This window comes from Adiantum capillus-veneris, chromosome 5, assembly GCF_014529385.1.
Source record: "Adiantum capillus-veneris isolate H3 chromosome 5, ASM1452938v2, whole genome shotgun sequence".
NCBI classification, from domain to species: Eukaryota; Viridiplantae; Streptophyta; class Polypodiopsida; order Polypodiales; family Pteridaceae; genus Adiantum; species Adiantum capillus-veneris.
In genome coordinates this window covers 97213107-97234127 of record NC_140935.1, presented here as the reverse complement: position 1 = coordinate 97234127, position 21021 = coordinate 97213107, and the positions used below count along the sequence as shown (strand labels likewise).

Sequence of the window (21021 nt, the reverse complement as noted above, 5' to 3'; positions counted from 1 at the left end):
ATGCAGATCCTGTGGTGGCGGAACTCACTTACTTCGGCACGCTACAAGAGATTTTGAGGATCGATTACAGAGGATTTTTTGTCGACTTGTTCGACGTGCAATGGTTCAAGATAATCATGGAGGGTCGCAACGCTACTGTGCGTAGAGGAGAGTCTGGTTTTCTTGAGGTGGATTCTACTAAGAAATGGACTGACCTAAGAGACACTTTCGTACTACCCGAGCATTGTGAACAAGTAAGTATGTAAATAGTTAGCATCCCCCTTTTACAAGTTATGTGCTTGAAAGCTCTCATGTAAGTTATGTGGCTCTAGCAGGTAATATTTTATCCTACAAAGTCTACATCAAACTGGTGGTACATCATAGAGGTAGCCCCTCGTAGTGCAAGGACTTATGAAGGCTACCATGTGCCAATCACAACATCATCAATGGACGAGATCAGAGAAGATGCTCAATCAGAAGCCGTTGCGGTGGTGCGAGACGAGCATCAAGATGCTACTACTCTATATGGGGTGCATGCAGAGGATCTACAAAATGAAACAGAGGATATGTGTTTAAACGGAGAGCTCTATATAGATATAGGAAGTTATGCTGAGTTATGCGAGGTTGAGAGAGAGATCTCTTAAAGCCACAAATATTGTATTTGAACAATTTTGCTCCGTGTTGTAAAAGCTCTGGCTCTCTAAGTACCTTCCATGGCGTATAACGCTCTTTTCTACTCGCGCTCACATCTTTTGATTGACAATTCTGAGTTTTCGACTTGCCTCTTCTATCACTCAATTCATTGCGTCATTGTATTTATATGCATCATTACGTCATTGTATTTAATGGTCTTTGCGTCATTGTCTACTCTATTCATTCAATATTAAGTTTAAATATTCGTGTGTTTAATGCAGGTATGGATGATGAGGAGTTTATTTCTTCTTTGTCATCGCAGCAGAGACAGTGGTACATGGAGCATCATCGCTCTGGCGCATCATCGCGCGTTCCTACCCCATCCGCATCTCCCTCTCTTTCGGAGCATTCGGCGCGCTCCGAAGCTTCAGTGTCGACGAGACGATCTTCACACTCGTTTAGACACCGGCGCTCTAGTGGTGGCAGTGGCGGTTGTTGTGGGGATTTCGCCGCCGATGCCTCCACACCGCCTCGTGTTCGAAGAGGCTCTTTACCCTCCCCTTCTTTGCCCACCCCCACACTAGCCACAGCATCGCCATCTACGCCAGATTTTGCGTGGTTGACTGTTCTTAGCAGCTAGACACCTCTACCTACTCCGCCAGGAGCCAGCCCACCCGACACTCCTCGCTTCGGGGCCCAGACGCCAGTGGAGACACCTGACATCCGTACCCCCATTGACACGCCGCTAGAGACCCCTGGCGGGACACCCAGGTTCACGCGTCACCGGCCAGAGGGCTTGCCTTACTCCATCGACTTCAGCGGCGGCATCATCATGGATGATGATGGCAAGAAGGTGATCTCGCGCATGCGTGGTCTTTGCTCTCAGCTGTTTAGACACTACATACTAAACAAATGGAGTGAAGTACCAAGTGATTTAAAAGATAGAGTCATCAGCATACTTCATGATGAGTTTCCCGTTCCAACACGGGATCAGCGCTTCAATGAAGACCTGATGAAGATTCGAATGCGCGAATACTACAAACACAAGCGTCCCGAAGTGCAAAAAGCAATCAAGCATGGGTCGAACAGGCCAGATTGGCTGGCCAAAGAAGATTGGAAGAATGCGAAGAAAGCAGCGCGCGAGAATCCCGACAAGTGGAAGCAACAAAAGGATGCAACCAGAGCGCGAGTAGAGGCAGGGAGCTCGCACTACTTGGGGAGCGGCGGATGGGCATCATTTGAGGCCGATTTTGTAAGTGTTTTTGCATTGCTCTTTATGTTCGATAGTTTAGGGTTTATGAGTTTTTTAATTCTAACATAATGAAATCTTTGTATGTTTTGATAGTGGTCGATGACAGGACGTGATCCCACACCGTACGAGCGAGAGTACGTAGGCAGGAAGGGCTTAAACGCCCTGATGGACATTCTCAGTTCTCGCGACAGCATGGTTAGTATTAGGGTTTACTCTTTTCTATTTTTTGTATTGTTTTATAAATGTCGTTATATCTTTAAACTTACTGAAAACTATCTTATTGTCTTTTTTTGCAGAATCCGACAAATACGCCACTTGGACACGATGAGACGTCTGACTCGACGACGCCAGTTTAGCCGTAGCTAGATAGCATTAGTTTAGGGTGTCTCATAGCTTATGTATCATGAGACGGATTTTATACGTCTTTTTGAACCATGTATATTATTACATTTGTCACCGCAGTTCATTTTGCCAATCAATTCTTTATGCCTATGATGTTGTACAATTGTCATTATTACATTTTCCAATCAATTCATTTTGCCTATGATGTGTACAATTGTCAATTTTACGCTTGTCAATTTTGCAAGCAATGCGTCTTGTGGTGACTATTTTGGGTCTATTATCTATCCTTGCACTTTTTTTAAAAAGTGAATCAAGTACAATATGGTTGATGGGTGGCAGGGCATTCAATGCCCTGTCACCAAAAAAAAATTCTCTCGGGCGTCGCTATTTATGGCTCTGGAGCGTCGCTATAGACTTCTGTGTAAACGTTGCTATAACCGTCGCTATGAGCGTCTCTATATAGCGACGCTTATAGCGACGCATATAGCGACGCTCTCGTAGCGACGTTGGGGGTTATAAAAACCCAGTGTATTTCCGTCGCTAACAGCGTCACAAGAGCACACAACCTCTTGTAGTGTTCTTAGAGTCTCTAAATCGCGCATCAAAATCCGATTTATTTTTTTCTTATTTTTTTAATAGTAAGCCGCGAACGTCCGTGAACTTGTCTCTCCTTGCCTCACATTATTCTTAGCTAGTGCTTTTGGCCTTGAGAGCCTATATAAAGACCTCTCTTCTTTCACTTTGAGGAGGATAGATACACTCTTAGACGCGGAAGCTCTCTTGCCTTGAAGTCAAGATTACTTATCTATTATACGGAGTGGTGCAAGTTCTTCATCACCATCTCCATAAACTCTTCTCTCTCATGAAGAAGAAGAAGAAGGATATCTCTCTCTATTTGCTTATTATTTTCTCTCTCGTTTCACGGTGTACGCGCTCTTCGAGAGTTTTCATGGCGGATACCTCTACGTAGCTCTCATCACCGTTCTCTTGCGGAAAAACAGGAAGCCTTTCAACAATCCCTACTCGATTCTAAAGCACGGTGGACTCGCTCTCTGCTATTGGAGTGGCCGAACTCGTGCCACCTAACTCTCTCTCTCTCTGTCTTCAGTTGTCGCCCCACACTCCCTACCTAATTCCAGCCACTCTCTCATGTGTTTGCATGCAGCCATCCATCTCTCCCCCTCTCATATGCAACCATCCCCCACCCCACTTCTCACCCTGTGGGTGCATTCCACTGTTAAGTTTCATCTGGATCCACCTATTGCAAGTCGCAATCTAGCAAACTCTCTATCTCTTGCTCTCCCACCTTCCAATCTCTCTCTTGCTAATTTGTCCACGTATTGTAGATGCAATCTCTGTTGCGCTGTGAGTAATGGAGCTCATAAAACTTCCAGCCGTGCTCTTGCTTCCAAAGTATTTGACGGACATGGGTAATATAATCAGCCTCCTGAATGGTCCTCGATCACAAACAACGTCTTTTAGGTTGAAGGCCTGTGTGGCAACCTAAGTGCACTTGGCGTTGGCACCATGTGCACCACCAGACAATAGCTGGAGCAAGAAAGGTATGAGGAAAACCCATTGCACTCGTTTGTATCTACCACTTTGCTAACAGAGTTACGCCTTCAAGATTTGGCCCTTGCTGGACATTGACAAAGCTTGACCAAGACCGCTGCAATCCTTTCTGCAATGACGATCAATCCATGCATCGATGATGATGCTGACGATTTTAGTCTTTCACTTTATCTCATTTATTTTTGTATCTAGGCATTGGAGTAGATTCACAAGGAGTATTGTATCAGTTTGAGCTCATATTTAATTTTGGCATTTTTGGCCTGCCCAAAGGGCGAAGGCTATAGCGATGCCTTCTCTTTTTGCTGACTAAAATAGAAAAAGTTTGAGTTATATTTTCAAGCTTTTTTTTATAGGCCAAAAAATTTGATTGGTTGACATAAGATAGTGGGCATTCATTGTTGCAAAATTGTGTTAAAAAAATGATGAAGCATTGAAAATTGAAATGGTGGTCTTCAGAAGGAGGCCTGGTGAGTCGTGTCTTTGAAAATGGGGCCCTCGAGGTTTTGAGGGACTTCATCGCCTTGGATACCTTTGTCTTGGGAGGTGGATGGTCGACATGAAGTGGGGTGATGTTTTTGAGGCCATTATGAATTGTCCTCTCTCTCTCTATCTCTCCCTCATCCCTTGATTACGGTCTGACCCTGATTCTTTCTCTCTTTCTTCCCCTAATTACGGACCGACCCTGCCTCTTTCTCTCTCTCATTTTCTCCATGCCTGTGTAGTCTCCAGGGTTAACGTGCTCTGTAGTGTTGCAACAACAGTTTGCAGCGCTCTGTCACTACATAGGGGCGACTTCAAGGAGACAACTACAGTCTGCAGCGCTCTGTCACTACACACGGGTGACTGCGGGGGGTTTGGAGAGAGAGAGAGAGAGAGAGAGAGAGAGAGAGAGAGAGAGAGAGAGAGAGAGAGAGAGAGAGAGAGAGAGAGAGAGAGAGAGAGAGAGAGAGAGAGAGGACGGTGAGGAGGCTCGAGTCTCCCCCTGCATAAGGTAGGTTAAGCGAGCTCATGTCCATTTGTGAATCTACTCAAGTTTGATAATGCAGCTTGTATTCGTATCCAAGTCTTGGAGGTCCCACATCTCACACTTGGATTTGCCATACCCGACTTGCCCATTGCGGTCAGCCTCCTATCCTCTTCCCCAATCAGGTAAGTGGTCACATATTATTTTATCCAGATCCAGTTTCTCAGAATGCTTGTGCTCCTTTACATTTCCAACTCTCTCATGCAGATGTCCTTACCAAACATGACTCCTAAGGCATTGTTACAGCTTCATGACGATGATCTCCTTGCTCTTAGAGGTGTTGGAAAAGGCAAGAGAGTGCATGGGGAAAGGATCTATGATTATGGTGTGTATAATGACGTAAGTAATCCTAAAGAAAATCAGGACCTTACAAGGTCTGTTCTTAGGGGCTGCTCCATGTATCCCTATCCATGCAGGTGTAGGACAAGGCAAAATTGTATCAAATCTGGTAAGCGGTTTTTTCATATTCCATGTACGTCCTGTCAAGGAAAGGACATTAATCTTTTGGATGTTAATGCATTTATGGTGCAGACTTTGAACTGGAAGAACCACAATTGGCTTTTGACAAGGGATATGTACCAAGGGATGAAAGGTTCAGTGACGTGAAGAAAAATCTGTTCATGAATGCAGGAATTAGAAACTTTTGCACCTACTTGCTAGTGTGTGCCAAGGGAATCCTTCTACGCAAAGATCAATCATTTTCTTGCATTGACAAAATCCATCGCTTGTCTGTCGATAACGATTCTCTTCTCAATGGCAGCAATCACAAAGTTCCCAAAGCTAGGACTTGTAGAAGGTGCAGGAGTTGTTTTCTTAGTTTGGGGAAAGTGATGTTGCTTTTATTTGATGTATAGAAGGTGCAGGAATCAAGTATTGCAATGTCTTGCTGGGAAGCATCCTGTTGTTATTCAACGTCTCCAGGTAGGTTATAGGCCACTTTTTGGGAAGTCACTGCTCAATGCATCTATTAATTTTGCATTGAATTCTCAAGGTTTTTCCTCCAAGTAGTACACTAGACTTGCACATGTATGGAGAAAGGATATCAACTATCACTGCTCGACATTTGAAACTGTCCCTCCAAGGGCTTTCCATTGAAGAGGTGATTTTACCTCTTTCTTATCTGTATCTTTGAATTGTGGCACATATGAGTTTCTGCAGAAGGAAGTCCGACCACCTAGCTAGCAGTGGTTGGGGAAACTGGGCTCTGCAAGTCCCTTCACTTTCCCCCAATCATGTAGCTAGGCAAAGACATATGAAGTCAATGCCTCTGTCACAACAGTTTAGGATGCTGCCTTTGCATTGTTTTTGTGACCAAGTTATCAGGCTTCAAGATGCAGAACCGAAATGGAGAGCATGCTGCTCAAAGCAGTGTTGCCAACAGTGTGCTATCGTGTGTGTGACACCCCAGACAAGAAGAATGTTCTGTTCGTCTGATCAAGCATCAAGTGATTTGTTTGTCTCCTTGCTTCTTCTCTTTTTGTACATTGCATTTTCATTTTTTTGTTGTTGCTCAAGCAACAAACACTGTATTTGTTTTAACCTTTGTAGATGGAGGAGGATTTTGAGCTTTGACACCGTTTTATTTTTTCAACCATGTTTGGTTTGGCAACAAAGTAGGATAAGGCATTGGAGTTTATACAGCCTGGACTTTCCAAAAAAGTTGTCGTGTTGGGCCTCAGGGACTCAAGACTCAAGAGAGACATCAATTTTGTTTATTGTGGATTTCATTATATTTGCAAGTCACAAACGTGATATATTACTCTGCAAATTTGGGGGTCTGAACAGAAGTCCTTTATGCTGCAAACAGTAGACTAACTAATTAAAGTTTTTGAATGTGCCACACCCACATCAAAAGGAATCCTGCAGATCAAGGTTGGTAATACAGATGGAGAAATTAGGAGTCTCTATTGGGAAGCTAATGTAGCCTTCATCCACACCTTTGTGCACCTGTTGAGCTACATGTAAAAAATAGTTTCAAGATTCTTTAGGCACAGCTTGATGCTTCGCACACGGATAATTTTCAGGAAGTAAACCCTTGTGGGGGCATGTTCTTGAAGCAGTTGGGGAAGCATCAATCTTAGTGGGAGCTTCAACTGCTTTTCGATGTAACCAGTTTTGAAGCCTGCATCCACATAGACAAATCAAACGAGGTTTCAAATGCAAGATTTTCAAATGCTTGATATTTGGTTGGAACAATCGCAAATGTGGATGGAGACAGGGATAGAATGGAGCCATCATCTCTTTGCCACCTCTACCCATTGAGCAGTCTCAAGAACCTCTTCCCATGCTCATCTCATTACCTCACCTCTTTTCCATGTCACCTCAGCTTTCTCATGAACCATGCTATCTAATGTTTTCCAATGTTGAGCTGCCCTGACATTGACAGAGGAGTTTCTCTTTGTCGATGCTTTGTGGAGTATGTGTTCCATAGTCATGTATGAAACAATGGAGTAGATTTTGAACAGAGTAGGTCAGCCCTAACCTCTGTTTGAAAGCACTTGCCTAGCTTTCATTTTAAAGGCTTGGGTCATCATTTGCCTTCCATGTCTGATATTTGAGGAGGCCACATGCCTAGCTGATAGTGAGTCAAAATAATAAATACATTGCTTCTGGTGGGAATGTTGGATGCAAAAATGATGTTTCTCTCCAAAAGAAACCACCTATGCTTGCATCTTGAAGGCCAGTCATGTTTTGCAAGAAATCTGCATGGATGAGCATGAGTAGGGGCAATTTTTTTTTTTGAGTGCTTCCTATTTGGGATGTGGCTCATGCGTCAAGAAACACAAGATTTTTTCACCTTAATGCTGAAGTGGTCTCTTGGATTTTTTACATGCAATCTGGTCTCTTAGAATGCATCGATAGACGATATCTATGTTAAATACTGTGAACTTTTGTTTGGACAAGAAAATTTTGATGATTGATTCCAATGTGGGATGTGGTTCCTTTCATGATGTGTGTGTCAGATATGGTGTGCTTTTGAAAGAGTGAAAAGTTTAAACAAGCAATATGTATGGCATTTTTTGTTTTGATTACGATGTGGTCTTGAAGAAAGCTGTGACTGTTGAAGAGGTGTTTTGAAAGCGCAAAATTTGTTTGATGAGCTCCCTATGTGGGATGTGATTCTGTAGAGTGCATTGATTACAAGATGTTACGAGTTTAGTCAATGCCGGAGTGTTACTGTTTTCAACTCAATGTGAAGTTGCTTTGTGAAATTCCAATTTTAGATCTCATTGTTGGAATGCATTGTTTTTGCAACATGCACCTAGTTGGGGTAGGGTCAAGAAGCATGGGCTATTTTCAATGAAAAATAGAGCGAGTATTTCTCTCTTAAATGCAACATATATAATTTCATATCAAAGGTATTTAGAAATTTAAGATTAGGTGTCAAAATTTAAATGTTTTGTTTTCATTGGGCACCTCACTAAAAATTTGTGAAAGAGGTTTCTGAAGGTGTTTGGGGTCGCTCCCTTGGAATGCATTGATTGCAGAATATGCTCATGGGCAAGAGCTGGTTGTTTCCAACTCAATGTTGGTCTTTTAGAGTCTCTTGATATTCTTTGATACAATGTAGACTCTTGAAATGGTTGGATTGGGTTAATATAAAGTAGTCTGCAAGCCTATTTGAGAGCCCGTCTCTTGGAATGCATTATTTGCAAGATATAAGGAATAGGGGCAGCGTCAAGAAGTCAGTAAAAGTGAGTGGTCAATACGTACTTGTTGGTTAATATGTATGTCAAATGGCGTATGTGTCCACGTATAAGTCGTTGAAGAGCTTCCAAAATGTCAAGTAAAGAATTCTTTCGACTAGATGCAAGCAAGAGTCTCCCAAAAGCTACTGAGGTATAGTGGTATGTAAAATGTCGACATGATTGAGGGTCTCTTTCAAAATATTATCAACCATGCTCACATTGGGAAGGGAAATAGTTGATGAGAGGGCTTTGTACCAGGGCAATAAAACACATTTTGATCGTCAACATTATAATAATTATGGTCTATCCATATTCCATAATCTAGGCATTCAATCCATAACCCAATAAGCTATCCCAAACCTGGGACTTGAAATATTGGATGCCACTTTCTCTTATGGGAACCAATCTTCAACTCATATCCATGTCATAAATTTGTACAAGTCAATCAAGACACCAATAAGTACTTCTTTCATAACTCCACAAAGATTGAACAAGAAAATGATTAAAAAAATTGAGCATCATATTAGGAGACTTAGACATTCATATCGCCACCACAAACACCCAATACCCACATTTAGAATCTCTACTTCATTCAAACAACTATCAACAACAAATTAAAGAATAATTCAATGCTTGACCATATTTGGGTGAGAAGCCAACAATCTCATTACATTTGTGGCACAAGATTTTGCTTCTGATCCGATCATTCAACCACATATATACTACTATCAAAATAAGCTCAATTAAAAGACCAAAAATCATCAAAGGGGACACCTCCACTCCCTCCCCCCCCCCCTCCCTCGCGGGCTTCCTAACTAGAATTTTGGCTTTCCCAAGCCATGTGCTACTGAATTCAATGGATTGCAACTTGTCTGTCTCTCTTTCTTGGTTCAGTTTTGCTTTACACTTTTTATAAGCACAAATCATTTCCATGGCAAGCCTTGTGATTTTATCACTTGTTTAAAGACTGTTCATATAACATTTCATTTCATTTCTTGCTCTCCCCCTCGTCTACGGCATCTACAGAAGCGGACATTGAGGACGCTCTTCAGCGATCACTACAATACTTTCTCAGACAACGCCCAATGTAGAGCATCCTCGAGCACTGCCACCGATACTGATGATGATTTTTCTTTCTTCCAGTCTTTTATTGTACTTCATTTTATTTTGTACTTAGACATTGTATTAAGACGGTTAATATACAGGTGTAATGGTTTTTAGAGACGGTTGATATATTAAAGATGTAATGGTGTCCTTCATAAGAATATGTGCTTGTATATTTGATCGTCAACTCTGGCGTCCTGTTGTGATATCTTCTAGGCGTGGTAGTGACGGGAGCAAAGCGAACCCCGAACCCCGACGGCCTCTAAAACACCGGGGACCGAATGGCGCGCCTCGAGCCTGTCATGGTAAAGCAAACAGGGGGCACCACCTAGCTTCAGCGGCTAGGACGCAAACAACACACCACCATAACAAAGTTTTCATCCAAGAGAGATGGATGCTTGTGAGTAATGATGAAGAGGAAAGGGAATGAGATCAAGTGAGAGAGAGAGAGAGAGAGAGAGTGAGGGAGGGGGTATAGCGGCTTAGTACTTAGGCACCACAAAAGGATGCCAAATCCGCACACCCTTCACACATAGACAAGCTCACTCCAAACATAAGACTAGGTGGGGATTCCGCACACCTCACATGGGCAAAAAATTGCAAGAAAACATACTCACAAAACCTCAAGCTTTATTTAGAGAATAAGGCGATGAAATGGGGAGCATAGGGTAGGGGAATGAGAAGGGAGAGCGTGGTAGAGCACATGGCGGATAGGTGGGAGTTGATGGCGAAGACTCGCACGAGGGTTATGGCCATCATCCTTCATTTAGTTTTCCTTCATCTTCCATAGCCCAAGGGTGTAGAGGTCATGCTCAAGATGAGCATGGTGATTGCGGTGATGGTGATCGTGTGGGTGTGTGTGTGTGCACTAGGCACACACAGTGCATAGTGTACTCTTTAGTGATGGTGTGTGTGTTTAGTGTGATGGTGACCCCCTCTTTATATAGGGGAGGAGGGGGGAGGAATTCTAGAATTTAGAAATGAAGAAATCATTATCTACATAGGCCATGTGACTGTGGGCCCCACTTGTCTGGCTGTGTGTATATGAAAAAAAGAGACTAAGAGAGAGACTACATGAGAGAGAGATGGGTTGATGAAAAAAAGTGAGAGGTGACATGGAGAATAAAGTAATTACAAGAGGGGAGAGAGGGGAGTGTGTTCAGAGGTGAATCTGTGTGCAGATGTGTGTGAACACAAGAAAAATCAGGTAACCACCGGGTGGGGATGGGTATGTGGGCATCTTTTTCAGTGAAACTGAGTGTGTCTGAGTGTGGGAGAGGTTATTTAGCTACAAGACAAGAGACATGGCGCCCTTTAGAGAGAGAGGGGGGTATTTGGGTCATGGGATATGATAGGAGAGAGAAAGAGGGGGTGGGGTATACTATTTTGGAAGATAGGGTAAGTTGCATGTGAGTTAGGGTGCATTATTGGTGAGTTATAATGCATTATTGGTGAGAGGTGGGGTAGCTTGAGGGGAGAGAGAAAGGAGAAAGGACAAGGGTAAGAGAGAGGGGGTTGACCTTTTGAGTGGACGAGAGGAAAAGGGACACCCGGCGGGGCAACAGTGAAGAAAAAGGAGGCAAGGTGGGGATGGGCTACCCCGCAGGCATGAGGTGGCCTATTTTAACTTTCTTATATATTTACATAATCATACTTTATTTTTTTCTTACTTTTTTCCAATGCCTTTTATCACTCCCTCCCTAAGAGGGGGTTTTCATGGGGTGGGGACGAGAGAAGAGGGGTATGGGAGCTTGGCTTGTGAAAATCCCCCATCATTAGCCCTCCCCTTTTGGCTAGAGGCATTCATGTCTCTAGCTCATCTATTTGATCATTATCCTCGGAGGTGGCGGCTGATGGTGTGTCCTCATCTGGAATGTCAATTGGTGGAGCCTAGTCAAATCGAAGAAAATAAGTTTTTAGTCGCCAACCATTTACCCTGGTTTTATGAAGTTTTCCATCAGCCTCCATAGGCTGGTAGCTTCCATTGGCATACTTTTTCCTGATGATGAAAGGGCCTTCCCATCGGAGCAGGAGTTTCTTATCCTTGCGCGTGTCGAAGCGATTGTCATAGCGGAGCACCAACATTCCTTTCTTCAATTCTTTTTTCCGGAGATGCTCGTTAAAGCTAAGCCGTCTATGCTCTGCTTGTGCTGCATAATAATTTATTGCTTCTTCTCTGTCCAGCTGCAATCTTTCCAAGTTGATGATGTGATCTCTCAAATGCATGTTGGGCTGTTGAAGCTGGCTTGCCATTACTCTGAGACTTTATAGTTGCACTTCAATGGGCAAGATTGCTTCCTTACCAAATACTAGATGATATGGTGTGAATCCCAAGGATGTACGAAATGAAGTTCTGTAGGCCCATAAAGCTGGTAGTAGATACTTATCCCAGTCTCCAGGATGATTGTTTACCTGCTTGGTAATAATTTTAGAAACCACTCCATTTACCTTTTTAACTAGGCCATTACATTGAGAGTAATATGGTGAAGAGTGCCTCCTTGTAATGCCCAGTTTCTGCATTAATTCTCCTACCAAGTCTGCTCTGAAACCTGGCCCTCTATCAGAGATGATCTCTAAAGGTGTGCCAAACCTACAGCATATGTGCTCGTAGATAAATTTAGCTACCTCTACCGCTGTGATTCTAGTGGCGGCTGTAGCCTCTGCCCATCTAGTCATGTAGTCAACCCCCACGATAATGTAGAATTTTCCTGAGTTGGCCCTAGGTAATGGCCCAATGGCGTCGATACCCCATTTTTCAAATGGGCCATATGAGAGAATAGGTGTCTGTGGTTCAGGCATAAGTGATCTAGTGCACCAGTGGTGTACATCACGGTTGAGGCTAGGCCATATGAAGCCTGCTTGCAAGATTTTCCTACTTGTTATGTCTAGGGCAAAGTGACCACCACAAACCCCGTCGTGATAGCTAGCAATTACTCCCGTGATTTCCTGAGAGAGAGGGACCTTCCTGAGTATTTGGTCCTTACCCTTACAATACAAACCGTCATTGATGAGTCGATACCTTGTGGCCTTCCGCATCAGCCATTGCTTCTGTCCCTTTGTTAAATCTGATGGGCATTCCCCTGTTTCCAAAAAATGCATGATGTCAGGCAAGGCATCACTGCCTTGAAATAGAGGGAGCTTTAGTTTTATTGCTCCACCCACCACTTCCTGTAGTCTTTCACTTGCTAGGGCATCTGCTTCTTGGTTTTGAGCCCTTGGGATATGGTGTATTTGAACTTCTTCAAACTTACCCAACAAGGTTTTTACACCACTTATGTGAGTCCTTAAACTAGGATTCTTGCATGTCCATGCTCCATTTACTTGCCTTACCAAAAGTAGAGCATCCCCAAATACATTAAGGCGTTGTACACCTTGTGAGACGCACCATTGTAGACCCTTGGTTAGTGCTGCATACTCAGCTTCATTGTTAGAATGTGAATCTAACAATTGGCCCAACGAAAATACCTTTGTCCCTTTGTCATCAAAGGCCACTATGCCTGCACCTGCTTTGTCGGACGCTCGCTTGTAGGCTCCATCAAAGTAGAGAGAGTATGCTCCTTCTACCATCGATGGTACTGAAGGTAATCGGACTTCTCCTTCCTTAGATTGCTTCTCCTTTCTTTCAAAGACTTGGTAGGTCATGAGTCCCCCCAAAGTTGCCCTTGTCGTGCTTTCTACCTGTACCGTGTAGTCAAACTCTTGCAGACGAACTAGCCATTTAGTAATTCTAGCAGACACATCCATGTGTTGTACAACATAGGGAAATATTTCATCCGTGGTTAGAATCACAAATTGCTTAGGCAGCAAATATGACCTTAACTTTGTAGTTGCAAATCTAAGAGCTAGGACTAAGTGTTCCACATGGGTGAAACCTTTCTCTCCTGCTGTCATCATTCGACTAGAGAAGTAGATTGGCCTCATGAAAGATGTCGTTGTATCCTTTTGGAGTAGCACAGCCCCCAATGAGTCATCACCAACACTTGAGGTGACGTAGAATTTTTCATCCCACTTAGGTGGTGAGATAGTTGGCAGAGTGGCTAAGACCTCCTTTACCTTGTTGTAGTGATGTTCGCTTTCCTCGTCCCAAGTGAAAGTTGATCTTTGAGTGAGTTGTTGCAGTGGTAGAACAAGTTGTGATAGTAGATGTATGAATCTACTTAAGTACCTCACCTTCTGTAGAAAAGAGACCAGTTGACGTGCGGTCGTTGGTGAAGGTAAGGCTATGAGTGCGGACACCTTACTTGGGTCGGCGTTGATACCTTTTGCTGAAATTTCATGGCCTAGTAGAATGACTTTACTCTCCCCAATGTGGCATTTATCCACATTTAATTGCCCACCTAGGCTCTGTAACCTGGCCAAACCTTCAGTTACCTTTTCTAAATGTGAAATACGGGAGCTATATATACAAAAATCATCAATGAACACTCTTATGGATGTTCCAAAGAATGGTTGAAAAACATATGTGACATATCTTTGGAATGTGGCAGGTGCATTTGTGAGACCAAATGGTATAACCCTGTATGCAAAACAACCCCATGGCGTGATAAAAGTGGTTTTTAGCTGATCTTCCAAGGCTATGCGTATTTGAAAGTATCCAGAATAACCATCACAGACGGTATAGCATTCAAAACCCGCTACTTCATTCAGAATGTCATCCAAGAAAGGGAGAGGAAAGTGGTCTCTCTTTGTAGCTGCATTTAGTGGTTTGTAGTCAACACAGACCCTCCACTTACCATTCTTTTTAGGCGTCACCACTACCGGTGACACCCATTCTGAGTTTTCTACAGGATAGATGAATCCCGCCTCCAGCAGTTTCCTTACCTCGGCCAAGAGTGCCTTTTCTTGTATGACCCCCAGTCATCGTAGCTTTTGCACAACTGGTTTTACCCCTTCCTTCAGCTTAATATGATGTTCCACCACTGTAATGCCTCTGATTCTTTCATAGTTTTCAATGAACAGGTTAGGAAATCCCATCAACATTTGCAAAAAACTATCTTTCTCCTCAAGTGTTAATTCCATAGACAACATACCCTTCAACCTACTTCCTCCTAGGCCAGGTTATTTGCTCTCCTCTTCATTGGGTTGCCCTTTTGGTGATGGATCACCAGTTGTGCTTACCCTTTGTGGATCCTTCATAATGATACCCATCACATCAATGGAACTGTCACTTTCGTTCGGTGGATGTGGTCTCCTCCTCAGAACTGGAAGATTCGCTAGTGGTTTCATCTGCCGATATTTCCAGATTCATTTGCTTCTGCTTGCCAATCCTCATGTCGTAGTAGATTGTCTCCCCTTTCTTACCGGTCATGCGTAGAAGGCCAGTACCCCAGTCATGTTTTGCCTTCATGGCCATCAACCATGGCCTTCCCAAAATTAGTGGATAGCCCTCCCCCTTAGTAGGCATCACAAAAACATCTACCTCTACCTCAGTGTTGAAAGATTTGATTTTCACGGCACTTCCCACACCTACACACTTTACTTTTGCGTTGTTTTCCATCTTTGCCTTGCATGGTGAAGGCCTGTCAACCTTGAGCCCTAATCGAAGCATCATAGCTTCACTCATTACATAGATTTGTGCACCTCCATCAATGTAGGTGTTTCCAACCCTCTTTCCTTTTATGTTTACGTCGACAATTGGAAGGATGTCATCCATGTTGCATCCCGAAATTGCTCCGGCTACCTTTGTTTTGGAGCGTCTTGTACTTACCATTTTAGACCATTGTCGCCTTACTTTAGGTACAAGAAGTAGCAGCTGTGGCCATGTAATCTTCGGTCCTTGCTCTTCCACATCCAGTGTTAGATCATAGGGCTTTGAACTTTCCCCTAACTGGAAGTCGGTGATGCCCAATTTCCGTCGTGGCCTGGATGGCCTCTTGCTAGTTTCTCCTCTCATGCTTCTCTCATCATCTGATTGTGTAGCTTTCTCCCTCCTAGATCTTTTCACAGTCATGGCTTCAAGTGGTTCTAAAAAGGTTTCCTTCTCCTTACCCTTGTCCCTCTCCTTTTCTCTGGGTGGATCCACTACTACGGCTTTTCCTTTCTCTTCTAGCCTTATGATGTTTACAGGGCGATCAGGTGGTGGGGCTGGTGGAAGAGGTGGGATGGATGCTTGTAGTGGTGTCTGGGGTGGACGTAGAATTTGTGTTGGTGGGGGTGGTGCTCGGGGTGGGGGTGTTCTTTCTCTAGGGGGTGACAATTGGTTCCTCCTACCTCCTCTATTATAGTCTTGTCGTGGTTTGGGATAGTAGTACATACCGTGACCGTCTTCTCCGCAGTTGTAGCAATGATACTCCCTGTTTTGTCATCGTGCTCTTCTAGGGTCTTGATCTCTTTCTTGACTTCTCCCTTGCTGTATTAAGTGGATAGACAAATTCTGCAACTGGTCAGTAATATGGGCCAACATATCTTGTTGGTCATCTCTTACCCCAAGAGCCGGTGGTGGTGGTATGGTGGTTGTCGTAGTTGCTGGTCGACGCGATGTTCCTTCTTCTGTTGACTCGGTTTCTTTGGATTTCATTCGCAGCTTCTTTTCCTTAAGGCGAGCAATCTCAACGGCTAACTTGTACGTAGCCGGGAATCTACCTTTCACCTTCTCCTTGAAAAGCGGCCATAAGCCATGCGTGAACCGATTTTTTTTTAGGAAATCGAGTGCGGTTTCCCCCCTTGCCAGTGACTCAACCCACCGTTCCCACAAATCCACAAATTTTGACTCATACGTGGCATATTCTACAAGACCCTCCTGCTTCAAGTCTCTCAACTTGTCCCACAACTTTTCTGAAGTGGTACCTCCCCCAAAGCACCTCTTAAAAGCGGTTTTTAAGGGTTCCCAATCATCCTTGGTTGCTTGTGGAAGTGCATTGTACCATGATCTAGCTTCTAGCTTCATAAGATGCTTAAAGATTCTAACCCGGGATTCATCCGTATCTTTGTTGCTGACTACACATGCTACTTCAAAGTCATCTAGGAAGTCTGTTACCAAATCCTCCCCCTTCTTTCCTTTAAATGTTGGAAATGCTACACTTGCCATGATTACTGAGAGAGAGCTAGAAAGACAAACTGCTTAACTTGCAAAAGTTTTTTTCTTCTTTACAAGGAGGCGTGTATACGCTCTTATACTAGGACATAGATTAAAACTTCAAACGGTACATTGCCTTGTACCAAAGGTAGGACAAATGGTTGATATGATGCGAGAACCTCAAAAAATCGCTCCCCACCCAGCATGGTGTCAATGACGTGCTGGTAGTGAGCCTTCAAATCCAGTATTACCTTGATTGAGCGTACACGTGTTGGTATGTGTGATCTGTCTTGAGGTAAGTTGTACTGATTCATGTGAAGCTTAGAGGTGCTTAGTCACTGTCCAAGCTTGTGGGAGAGTGTGGTGTTCTTTCCTGAAATAAACTCAGTAGATCCCTAGTTTCTCTAGTGAGAGTGTGAGCCAATGCTTCTGTTATCTGTGTTGCAGCATCATGTGCGACTTGAAAAGTGACTATGATAATTACCTCGGTGACTTGAGTTACCCGATTCTCAAAGTAGAATAGTGTTGACTCTCTATTGTGTAGAGCTCCTTCCATTTTGTTGTTGTGGGTTGGTTGTAGGTTGCGGACATGGTTTCGACCTTCTCCTTCTTCTTCTTGGCACTTGTCCTATGTATATCCACTGGGTTTGGCATGTTGGTTGACTCTCCCATTGCAAATCGATTACGGTTACGCCTGGCACTCGAGCTTCGATGGAGATGCGGAGTTCCTCTAGTTGTGCTTGGAGCTCTTCTTCTTCTGTAGTCCAATTAGCAAATCCTGCTATCCATTCATCCAACTGAAGGGTTTCATGAAAAGATCCTCAGTGGGGGCACCAAATGACGGGAGCAAAGCGAACCCCGAACCCCGACGGCCTCTAAAACACCGGGGACCGAATGGCGCGCCTCGAGCCTGTCATGGTAAAGCAAACAGGGGGCACCACCTACCTTCAACGGCTAGGACGCAAACAACACACCACCATACCAAAGTTTTCATCCAAGAGAGATGGATGCTTGGGAGTAATGATGAAGAGGAAAGGGAATGAGATCAAGTGAGAGAGAGAGAGAGAGAGAGAGAGAGAGTGAGGGAGGGGGTATAGCGGCTTAGTACTTAGGCACCACAAAAGGATGGCGAATCCGCACACCCTTCACACATACACAAGCTCACTCCAAACACAAGACTAGGTGGCGATTCCGCACACATCACATGGGAAAAACATTGCAAGAAAACATACTCACAAAACCTCAAGCTTTATTTAGAGAATAAGGCGATGAAATGGGGAGCATAGGGTAGGGGAATGAGAAGGGAGAGCGTGGTAGAGCACATGGCGGATAGGTGGGAGTTGATGGCGAAGACTCGCACGAGGGTTATGGCCATCATCCTTCATTTAGTTTCCCTTCATCTTCCATAGCCCAAGGGTGTAGAGGTCATGCTCAAGACGAGCATGGTGATTGCGGTGATGGTGATGGTGTGGGTGTGTGTGTGTGCACTAGGCACACACAGTGCATAGTGTACTCTTTGGTGATGGTGTGTGTGTTTAGTGTGATGGTGACCCCCTCTTTATATAGGGGAGGAGGGGGGAGGAATTCTAGAATTTAGAAATGAAGAAATCATTATCTACATAGGCCATGTGACTGTGGGCCCCACTTGTCTGGCTGTGTGTATATGTGCCAGAACAGCAGTCTCATGAGAGAGAGACTAAGAGAGAGAGATGGGTTGATGAAAAAAAGTGAGAGGTGACATGGAGAATAAAGTAATTACAAGAGGGGAGAGAGGGGAGTGTGTTCAGAGGTGAATCTGTGTGCAGATGTGTGTGAACACAAGAAAAATCAGGTAACCACCGGGTGGGGATGGGTCTGCGGGCACCTTTTTCAGTGAAACTGAGTGTGTGTGAGTATGGGGGAGGTTATTTAGCTAGAAGAAAAGAGACATGGCGCCCTTTAGAGAGAGAGGGGGGTATTTGGGTCATGGGATATGATAGGAGAGAGAAAGAGGGGATGGGGTATACTATTTTGGAAGATAGGGTAAGTTGCATGTGAGTTAGGGTGCATTATTGGTGAGTTATAATGCATTATTGGTGAGTGGTGGGGTAGCTTGAGGGGAGAGAGAAAGGAGAAAGGACAAGGGGAAGAGAGAGGGGGTTGACCTTTTGAGTGGAGGAGAGGAAAAGGGACACCCGGCGGGGCAACAGTGAAGAAAAAGGAGGCAAGGTGGGGATGGGCTACCCCGCAGGCATGAGGTGGCCTATTTTACCTTCCTTATATATTTACATAATCATACTTTATATTTTTCTTACTTTTTTCCAATGCCTTTTATCACTCCCTCCCTAAGAGGGGGTTTTCATGGGGTGGGGACGAGAGAAGAGGGGTATGGGAACTTGGCTTGTGAAAAGCCCCCATCAGTAGCATAAACTTTTTTTTGAAAACATTTTTTTTAAAAAAAATGTTGCCTTTCTGTCTAAATGTAGGTTCCATGACTATCATTAGCCAATTAGAAAATTCACGACCACATTAAAATTAGAGACGATAATTACGATCCAAGACCTCGTGTGATCACCATATGTTTTATGAAGGTGGATACTCCTTGGCTGCAAGGTATCCATGGGGTTGCTAAATCATAAACTTTGGGACGGTTGGGCTCATGAAGACAACACGATATTGAGCTGTATCAAACCAAGTAATATAATTTTGGCTAGGCAGTGATAATCTCCTCATTACCGGTTTTTGGATAATGTATTTGTTATTAGTTTCTCTTCTAGCCATAGGTAGTAAACGTTTAAATTTTTGCACTCCTTGGGCCAAAATAAGGCAAAGAATCCTTCCATATTGTTGATAGGTCCTTTATTTTTATGTCATATAAATAGTCTAAATTATCTAAATACGTACAATTCGTAAACCTTGAAGAGTGGAGGCCCTTGTATCTTCAACCAAGTGAGATACCTCGTGCTAATTGCACAAACCACCCCATTTTATTGTTTGATTTCAATCGAGGTAGGTAGTCAGTGATCATGGTGTTATACTTTTGATATTCTTCTTAAGCTCACTCTTAGCTCAGACTAGGAAGAACCCTACCATTTTGAATGACTATCACACGTTGATGAATCTCAACCTTGCATCCCAATTTTAATCATGAACTTACCATACCTCCATTTCAAAAATGGGCCATGTTTTCTTTCAATTATCACAAGTATACTGACACTTTATCCACAATTTTTTTTAGTCATTGGGATATATTCATGTTGTATTCAGTGTTTTATGAACATTTGTTGCTTCCAGATATCTAAGCTGTTGAATAATTTTACTTTATTTTTAAAGTAGATAGTATGATTGATTATTGTGAAATCTCTCCTCACACTACAATATTGAAATTTTGTGTGGTTATTTTGTGGCACTCTGACACTCTCACTTGGCACATGGGCTACGTATTCTGACAAGGCATTAAAACTTCTCTCTTTAATTACCTAGAAGGGTGCATGGAGGACATTTTCATATACTCTACTTATGCGTACGTAAATTTCACACGTACAATCATTCTTAACAATTTTAAAGATAAATTTGATCGTTAACCTTATGATTTCAAGTATGTATTGAGAAACAAATGATGGTATAACAAATAGTGTTTACAAGAACATGATTTCAAGTAGTATGAGTGTTATGTTGCTAAACACATTACTTAAACTGCTGCAAGAGTCTCACGCTTGCCACACACACTGGTGTGTACATCACATACATCATTTCTCTTTTCATATTTCATTTCTTTTCATTGTGTTCTAGGCTGACTACTAACACACTGCTAAGGTCATGGCTTCTAATTGTCTTGAAAGGAATTTTTGTTGAGATGATTATTCAATAAGCTATACATCTACTCGTGTGACCTAAGGTGCTTTGGGATACTGAACAACAAATTTTAAGTACTTTGTCATACTACAGAGTGGTGTCAAATACATAGTAAATATTTTCTCTCCTTTATGTCTTGTCTAGTCCATTGGTCACATGCACACAGATTTGCCGATTTAGGCAGTGTGTAATGCTTATCTGGTGCATATTTTCCCATCTAGGCAGCACAACAACAAACTACAAATTCACGATTTTTTAACAATACCAAAATGCAGAAGGATATTACATTCTATGTATATTTGATTATTCAAGTGCTCTTTATGAGCTTTGGTCATTTATGTCTGGCCGGATAGTTTGTACATATTTTTGGGCATTCAAGAAATCTATAAATAAATATGTGCAAGAGGAAAATGCTCACTCTTGCATGGGGGGAGATTGCACCCAGTGCTTGTGTCTTCTACTCTCCTCTCCCCTCTTCTCTCTCGTCGTGGCGGCGTAGCACTCCGCTCTAGGAGGTGCGCCTGTACGCTCTCTTTCTCTCTCTCTCTCTCCCTCCGACTCTCTCTCTCTCTCTCTC

At 43.2% G+C, this 21021-nt stretch overlaps 1 pseudogene; it reads left to right on the top strand.

The window, feature by feature from the left end:
* The first annotated feature begins 3578 nt into the window (after positions 1–3578).
* Positions 3579–21021, top strand: part of LOC147457785 (putative linoleate 9S-lipoxygenase 7) — a 29640-nt pseudogene continuing 12197 nt past the window's right edge.